Below are 8016 nucleotides of genomic sequence, written 5' to 3' on the forward strand. Positions count from 1 at the left end.
GGGAGTATTACAAAAATGTTAAGAGGGCCCTACAGCCATTCTGGCAGCGCTCAGCGGGCGGTCATTAAGCTCCACTATCAAACTGGCTGATGTAGCGAGGACGTGCAGATGAAACATGCACACAAATGCCAGGAAAGACTGGAGGTTCACACTGTTGCTGACAGCAGATAATGGAAACTCTCTCAGTTACTGATATAGGGAACCTTCAATTAGCCACGGTATATATGATGTATATGATACAAGTCTATTTGAGTCACAAAAGCCATCACTTTCCGGGGCCTGTTTGCTCTTCAGGTGCTAACACAGAAATCCTCCTGCCCCTTTGTCTGCCCCTGACATATGCTTAATTATGATGATTGTAACAAATGGAAGCTATTAAGGGCCCATTCATCTCCATGCTGCAGATTTTTAATGCAGTATAAAGATGTGGTGGGGAGGTGTGTGTGGTGTGTGTATGTGTGTGTTGGGGGGGTGGGGGGGGGGGGGGTGGCGGCGGTGGGGAAGCGGAAATTCCTCCTCCAGTGTCATTGTCACGGCCATTGTTGCAGCAAGGCGACAGGTCCACAGAGAGGGGTGCACTCCCCCCCATACCTCCCTCCCCCCCGTGCCTGCTCCCCACCGCCCTGCTTGGCTGCAAGGCTGCCGTCGTGTGGGGTTCACCACCGCCGCCATACGCTTCCCACATTGACCCCCCCCCCCCAACACACACACACACCTACCCATGGAGCCTGAGCGTGAGGTGGTGGTGTTGGGGTGCAGGGGGGGCCTGGGAGAGAGGGAAGAGTAGGAGGAAGAGGAGGAGGAGGGGTAGCCCACGCAGAGCAGGCTTCCAGGGGGGTGGTATAGGGCTGAGGGCCTAGGGGAGGGAGGAGGAGGCGGTGCAGCGGAATTCTGCAGCCCGAAAGACACGACCTGTCAATACTGTATCGAGCCGCGGACGGCAACGTGTGAGGAGCACGAATCTGAATTCACAGTCGGCATTATTTATTCACTGCCATCACCGATCTAGACTCCACAGCTTTGTACAGGAAATCACAATAGTCGGCTTGTACACGAGGCACAATGGCAACGCCTCAGAGAACAATAGCCGAATAATCCACGGAATAATTGTGCACATTTCTCTCTTATCTGAGGCAGGAACGGTTCCCTGCGTACGAGCGGGTTGTTCTCGGCGGCCCGGGGACCTTGCAGCAGAGCAGACGCAGCTCCTGTAAATGTGCCTGTGACCCAGTGTTCAGATTTAGCTCCCTTCCATCTAATGCCATGCTAATGATGAGTGACACGGGCCCTTATCCTGAGAGCCCTTTCCTTGCGTTCCTCCTCGCCCCTCCCTCTCCCCCCCCCTCCATCTCCCGGGAACAGCTTATTTGCCTGTTTTTAATTGCGATTTAATTTACATGTGAGCCTGGAAGCTCAAGTCGTCTTTTTTTTCTCTTCATCACCCCCTTCTTCTCCCCCCCTCCCTTTGCCACCCCCCCCCCCCCTCCACCTTAACCACTGACGACTTGTCAACTGTAGCTTTTACAAGATGGAAGAAGAAGATAAAGATTGCGATCGTCCACAAATGAGCACAACAGACCGTGGCAGGAAAACCAGGTGCAGGTTCCTCTTTATGAGGTCAACAGCGGTTCAGAAACAATCAAGTGTCCGGGGCAGACAGAAGCACAACGCAGAAGGAGAGAGAGCAGGGGGATGATGCTAGTTGAAGATGTAGATGAAGCAGCCATCACTCCATCAAAATGTAATAAGAGGAAGAGTGGACAGCGAGCGTGCAGATAGACAAGTTTAATGTGCTCGTCTATCTATATGGAAATTCAGCCACGCAGGCGTTCACCCAGGCTGCTTCTTCCTCTCCTCCTTTTTTTTTATAATTCACTTTGGGGTTTTGATTGGCTGTGTGGGGAGCAAAGAGAAGGAGCTTCAGAGGAGGAGCTGGGAGATAAAGCAAGCTTTCTTCACTTGAGCAAAGGGCACAACAGGGATTTAAGATTTGTATTAAATTCACAGAGATAATCAAGCCGCCGCGGCGCGCCTGCCATTTTCTGCAAAACTGGAGACAATCGCTCAGGAACTGCCGTCCACAGCAGTTTCAACAATATCAACAAAGACTCTGCAGCTCAATGTTATCTATTGTTTTCGAGCTCGTGTTCTTTCTATTCCTGGGCTGCACATTCAAAAACGAAATGTGCCGTCTCCTGCAGCTCGTGGCTGTTTATTCACCTCCTGTATTTGCATAAAAATATCCCACATTAGAGGAAACTTTTTATCACAATAAGCCACGATACCCAGCACGGCTGTATAATCATCTCTCACTCCCACACACATGGCCTACGGCAAGCCTGGGCCCACGGAGTGTGCGCCCGTGTCAATCATCGCCCTGCCACTCTCAAACACACGCGCCAGAGATCATACACTCAACACAGGAACTGTGAGTGTGTCGCAGGTACTGCAGCTCACCACATCAGAGCCGAGCAGGCCTCTTCCTGAACACAACAGCACAGGCAGCCCCTTTGTCTGCTGCGAGATCTCTATTGTCCCTCACTGCTGTTGTCGCTGCACTGTGTGGGTCAGTCACACATTAGATGATCGGCCTTCACTAATAAGCTCGATTTAAAGGGCTGTTTTCTGAGTATTAAGAAGGGGAACAGGGAACAGGGTGTCTGAGGTGCAAATAAACCATCACACACAAAACGAAACTCGACTCTGTACATTTGCATATCAGTATTCTGCACCAGGTGAAAGCTTGAAGTGATTCTGGCAACGCTTTTCTCTTGGAACCTCAACTGAACTATTTAAAGGCCCTGAAATCAAATTTCCTCCTTTGGCCTCGATATGAGCCACAGGGGTCCACCAGTTTTCTGCCAGAGTCGGGGTGGTGTTGGTTTAGTTCTGACTTATTCTCAGATTTCTGTCTGAGCGGCTGCGTCTCTGTTTGGCTCGGTTGTGAAAAGATTTGGCAACATTTAAATTAGAATAGATAATTGCTGGGTTGTTTGCTTATTGTTGTTTTCTACCCAATCCAAACCACCCATGTGGCGCTTTTGAGTGTTTTTATGGCTTTGGTGGATTATTTAGTCATTACACTTTAATGTTGTAGAGACATAGCAATTTCCAGGGGCTTTAATTTCCATTGCAGACGGCAAAACATGTCAGGGCACTTGAAACTCGAAGGCCACTTGGACGGCTCATCCCTCCACCGAGGCTAATGCTCAATTTCATGTTGAAGAAAGTGAGAAAAAAAAATCCTGGCTCCTTGTTGATCCGGTTCCACTTCAAAATTAAATCCTTGGGTCATGCCCCACCCCTCCACGAAATGTCCTAGGAATCGGTGTAGTACTCTTTTCCTGCGAACTAACAAACATCAAAACAGATGAAAATGAATGAAAGCATTTCCTTGGGGGTGGAGATTGTACTTTTGAGACAACAAGACAAATAAAAAAATAAGTGGTGATGTTTTGGAAGGATTAAAAACATATCTGTGCTTCTTGTTTGGTTTAAAATAAAAAGGGTATTTGGATGTTTATGTGAATTATAACTGTCGAAACCTAGAGTCTTAGGAGGCTTCGGTGGCCTGACTTGGACACATCGAGTGGATATCGTCCACGGTTCGAGGTGTTTTCATGCAGACAGCATTTCTTTGCTGAGCTCCTGTGGAGGGATAGAAAGACAAAGACGGGATATTATAGTGAAAACAGTCATTTAAGAAGACAGGCTTTCGATTAAGTCAGACTTACATCATGTTACAAACATCAGATCAGACTTGGAATAACTTCAAAATGCATTTTTGTGTGGAACAAGAACTGCAGACTGCAGACGTACCTGAAAAACCAATAACTCCTGTGCATGGGCATGTGAATACTGTTTTAAGAAAAACATAACTATATTTCTATGTGCAGCAGCTCCCAACTATACATTGAAACAGTGAAAACGCTGTTGAAACAACGGAAACCCATACAATTTCACTTTAAAACTAAACTCAACCCACTAAGACCAAAACTTCACCTGACCTCTGTAAAAAAAGAGAGTAAATGCACCTTGAGATATGATTTGTTTCAGTTAAACTATTTTTCCAAAGCTACCAAGGAACTTTCATGGATGAATTTAGACCCGTTCCAAAGTCAGATATTTGACCCGTGCTTACTGGGTGGTAATATGAATACATGCAGACTTAGCAGCGGAGGCTCCATGTGAAGAGGGATCCCTCATAACAATACACAAGATCAGGGAAAAGCCTGAATCAGCAAAGCTTAAGATAATTCACCAGCTTCGTCTTTGTCAGGCGTGAGAGGCACAGAGAAGATTGTCTTGCTTACAGCGGGCGTCCCATGTGTTTCAATTCGATATGGTTTCTCCATGATATATCTCTCTCGTCTTCATGTGATGGTTATTTAAAGGGAGAGCCATGGATTTTCTCCCCCATGCAACATAATGGCAAATCAATAACTCAGGCCAAACGGGGAGAGCGGACATTGCATAGAGCGGCCTAAAGGATGGGAGGCTAAATTGAACCGGAGTCCTGGCAAAAAAAACAAATAGAATGACTTTAAAACTGCATTATGGAAATAAATGTTTAATCCTTCTTGCCTTTTATGGAGTTGAATGCAAAATATCTCGTCTCTCATTGTGTCAACTGGCGTCTGTAATCAGGGAATAAATCCACCGCATCATTTTTTAAATATGGGTTTTTTTCTTTCTTGATAGGCTTTTATGATAAATGCAGCGTTCTATTACAGCTGCGAGGGTGTGTGTTGTGTGTTCTGTCACACATATGGAGCATGTGGATGAGTGTGCTGATGTGCCTGGAAGGTCCCTGTGGTGTGTGTGCACACACACTTACATATATTTAAGTGTGTTTTTCCCGTGGCAAGACCTGTCAGCTAGCAGACGTCTGACATCACCCTCTGAGCACGGAGGAGGTTTTCCACTGCTGTGTGTGTGTGTGTGTGTGTGTGTGTGTGTGTGTGTGTGTGTGTTTGTGTGTGTGTGTGTGTGTGCGTGTAGTAGGGAGTGGAGGAAGATGGTTGTTATCATGACTTATGGATTGGACAGCAGTTTCCTACTGGGCAGAGAAGGCAGGAATGGTTACACAGAGGAATGTGTTTTGAGTGGAGGAGTTTGCAGGAAGGAATGAGAGGATGACAAGAAGAGAAAAATGAAAGAAAACAAGGAAAGGAATCCACAGCAAACAGAAAACATAGGTAGAAACACATGTCAGAAGAGACAACGCCTGGAGGTCCGATGTGTTTACATTTTCCATTCTGTCAGTCTGTGCCTCCTCACCGGCCTTATCTCTGACACAGCTGGCGAGCTCTCAATGACTCACCACACTCTGAAGTGCCGCAAACCTGGCTCTGCTGCAGGAGGAGGGGAGGGCAGAGGAGCGACAGTAAATCCTGCCTAATCATTCCCACCGCCGCTGCCGCCGATAGCCGGTCGGATATGAAAGGATGTGGATGCTGTGGGTGGGAAACAGGGGAGTGACACTTCACATCCAGATATGGTGACAGCTGAAGTAACAGTTTGTGACTGCTCGGCTTTACCCACGCTCCCACACTCACAAAGGGAAGGTTGTCTTCCTTGTGTCCCAATTTGGAGAGCTCTTGTTAGGATGAAGCTCTCGCCAAACTCCTTGGGTCGAGGCTGGGGCTCGTTTTCAAAGAGCCTCTTTTGTGTTGCTGCAGCCAGAGAAGAGTGGATGACTAACAAGCTGTCAGTGTGATCCTGTTTGTGTCAGTGTGAACACAGTCACGTCAAATCTAATGAAGCCCTGATTCATCTTTTCATTGATACGTGTGACTGAAAACATTCAAACATTCCTGCACAAAGACAACAAGCTTAAAAATAAATATACACGTATACACAAACAAACATGTACACATCTACACTCACAGGCAAACCTGCTGCACACATGAGAACCTCTGCAGACATACACTTACACAAACACACACACACACACACACACACACACACACACACACACACACACACACACATACTTTACTGGCTGATGAGGAGGTTAGGTGTCATTTTTTTTGCCAGACCACAGATCTCAGGATGTGCTTCACACCTTTGCAAAAGCAGCATACGAACCTGGTGTGTGTGTCTGTGTGTGTATATGTGTGTGTGCTTGCATGTGTGTACGTGCAGATAGCAGACTCACACAGAGGTGTTGTTGAATTCACGTACACATACACACGCAGACAGATCCTCAATAGAGCTGTGGCTAAAAGTGAATTATGGAAGAGAAACCCCATTTCATGGACACACACACACACACACACACACACACACACACACACACACAATTCTGCAGGTGCTGGATGTGTGAGCGTCAGGAGAAAGGCTGGGATGTGTAATGTCAATCTAACGCCTTTGAGCTGGCGAGCGAGCGCACACTCACACCTTCCCATCTTCCCACTGTAACGGACTTATCACACATACAGGCTCACACACAGGAACAGGAGCAGAGAGAGATGCTCTCAGCCTTTTCGCTGCTCTGGGTGGGATTGTTCTCCAAGCTACAGAAAGCTGAAAAAAAAAATAAGCCGACAGAAGCGAAAGTATTCCGAATTAAATTTATGCAACATGTGAGACAAGGTTTGTGTTTTATCTGGAGGTAACAAAGCTGGATGGCTCGGGTGAAATCACACTGCTCTGCTCACACATCCTGCTGGACGGTGGCTGCAGCTGCAAAGACACAAATTATGCATGTGCAAATAGACACTTTGCTATTAGTACAAATGAACAATGTTATACATTCATCTGCTGTCTCATATACCTGTCAGAACAAAGAACTGTCAGAGTGTGTTGCTTATAACAGCTCAGTGCCTGCACACACACACACACACACACACACACACACACACACACAATGGGCACACATTTGATGGTGAAGAGAAGAACAACTAAAACACATAGGAAAAGAGAGACTGAGAAGTAAAGAATTTGAGCGAGTTTACAGAAAATTCACCTATTGCACATCTTGCAATATAGAAATTGACCTGCTGTAACTGATGCTGTCCCTTATCGGTCATAATCACCTCAGGTGTATCATGGACACAAAGAAAGATCGGAAGACTGATGTTTATTTGCAGAATTTGACTTTGAATTTAATTAATCATTTTTAGCTTCATATGGAGTCATTGACTGACTTTCTGCTGATCAGTCAGCAAAATGCTCATATGCTGAATCCGCGATACTGACATGTTTAATTACATGTTTTAAAATGGCTTTTCTAGTCATTTTCAACTTAAGCATTGTTAACTAAGTCGTAGTTGACTTAAGCACATCAGCAAAGCTGCTAAAGTTTGTAAATCCCTTTGCAACATTAAGTGCAGTTGCTCCATAAAGACTAATTAAAGGCCGATGGGAGCGACACGCTGACAGTCAGTAAACTCCAGATACTAAACTGAGCCGAGCCATAAAACTGATGTGAAGGCCTCAGTCACATGACAGAGTTTAGCTGCAGTTCTTTGCAGGGTATTGATTAAAATGGCCACATGAATGATTGCATCAGTCAGATTATTGATGGGCACGTGGAGAAAGAGTGTGTAATTAAACAGTCCCCCGTGTGTGCTCAGGTCACCCTGATGGCTATCAGCGACAAACAGGAGACAGACCGGGAGGAGGAGGACACTGAGATCAATGGAAGAGTCAGATTTCCAAATCATATCATGTGATATGATTTCCTACAGAACAAAGGGCCATGCTGACATTTGTTTGGGTGTGTTAATGGATCACAAATTGTAGGTACTGGGATGTTAGCCCAGAAAAACCTGGAACAGCCTCATTAAATGTGACCAATTCCTCTTCATACAAGCTAATTCTCCATCATGTTTTCATGTCACACATACGTCCAAGTCCTTCTCCCTCTGGGCCTGTACGTGGTGACCTCTTCCATCATCCGCAGCGGAGAATGACTTTGATTCCTATTTCAGCGCCTCGTCTCATCCATCTCTCGCCGCTCTCCATTGTCTGAGGCTGAATTTAAATGACAGTGATACATACGGCACATTA

General features: G+C 46.1%; 1 long non-coding RNA gene across 1 annotated transcript; it reads right to left on the minus strand.

Moving 5' to 3' along the window:
* Positions 1-3124: 3124 nt before the first annotated feature.
* Positions 3125-5427, minus strand: LOC133970544 (uncharacterized). Its single transcript, XR_009924315.1, has 3 exons — positions 5324-5427; positions 3546-3648; positions 3125-3351 (listed from the first exon to the last, which is right to left on the minus strand). It is a non-coding gene; the product is annotated as an uncharacterized LOC133970544 (long non-coding RNA).
* Between the last annotated feature and the right edge of the window lie 2589 nt (positions 5428-8016).

This window comes from Platichthys flesus, chromosome 16 (genome assembly GCF_949316205.1).
Source record: "Platichthys flesus chromosome 16, fPlaFle2.1, whole genome shotgun sequence".
NCBI lineage: Eukaryota > Metazoa > Chordata > Actinopteri > Pleuronectiformes > Pleuronectidae > Platichthys > Platichthys flesus.